The sequence below is a fragment of the Periplaneta americana genome, chromosome 11, assembly GCF_040183065.1.
Source record: "Periplaneta americana isolate PAMFEO1 chromosome 11, P.americana_PAMFEO1_priV1, whole genome shotgun sequence".
Taxonomy (NCBI): Eukaryota; Metazoa; Arthropoda; class Insecta; order Blattodea; family Blattidae; genus Periplaneta; species Periplaneta americana.
The window spans coordinates 78,775,698-78,776,113 of NC_091127.1; positions in this window are offsets into that span (position 1 = coordinate 78,775,698).

Genomic DNA, 416 nt, shown 5'->3' on the forward strand with positions numbered 1-416 from the left:
ATTTCATTCATTCCTGTCATTTAAGGTTAGGAGAGAGACACTTCGGATTTAGTGAACCTGAGATATATTGAACGAAATATGCAAGTCCGCAGAGGTTCACTATATCCGGAATTGACTGTATATAAGTCTCTCTGATAGACTTACTACTTAAGTGGCACCCTATGATCATAACATGCTGAAACTCGCTGAGCTCTGCAGAACAAACCATGCCATTATTACTTGTAATACTGAATAGTACAAAACATGCTGCCTTCACTAAAACCAGTTTGCAGCACGCCACGTGGATATAGGCTTCAAATCATCACTACTCAAAGATGTCCCAATACTTTTGATCAGGTAGTGTATGTCGCATAATAATAGGGTTTTCAGATTAACAAACACGAAAACTGTAACCACCATTTAAGACACAGATAATG